Source organism: Heterodontus francisci, unplaced genomic scaffold (assembly GCF_036365525.1).
Source record: "Heterodontus francisci isolate sHetFra1 unplaced genomic scaffold, sHetFra1.hap1 HAP1_SCAFFOLD_1926, whole genome shotgun sequence".
Classification (NCBI taxonomy): domain Eukaryota; kingdom Metazoa; phylum Chordata; class Chondrichthyes; order Heterodontiformes; family Heterodontidae; genus Heterodontus; species Heterodontus francisci.
The window spans coordinates 25,001-25,379 of record NW_027141620.1 but is presented as its reverse complement, the minus strand read 5'-3'; positions in this window follow the sequence as shown (position 1 = coordinate 25,379).

The following is a 379-nucleotide window of genomic DNA, read 5'->3' as shown; positions in this document are numbered from 1 at the left end:
ATTTATTTGCTGGTGTTTCAGGCTCAGCGGTTACCTCCCGTTTCTGTCCCTTGTGTCAGACGGACATTCCTCTCGAGAGTTTGGCCACTTGGTCGGCGGCGTGCTAGGTAGATTACTCGTTGTGCGCCGTCTCCTGTGTGCTGATCTCTGTGCTGTTCGTGTGAGGCCGAGACGTCCCACTGGTCGCTACCGCAGTGGTCCGATTGTGAAGCTCGGAGCGGGGCGTCCCGTTCCGGCCAGCTCGAGCACTCGATTTCTCTAGCACCAGAGCAAGGGCACACGCGCGGTGTGTGTGTGTATGCTTTGTATTTGTCGGTTACCGGTTTTTGTTGCACGAATTGAAAAGTTGAACCGGTGCCAACCTCCCTGTCGTGGGGAG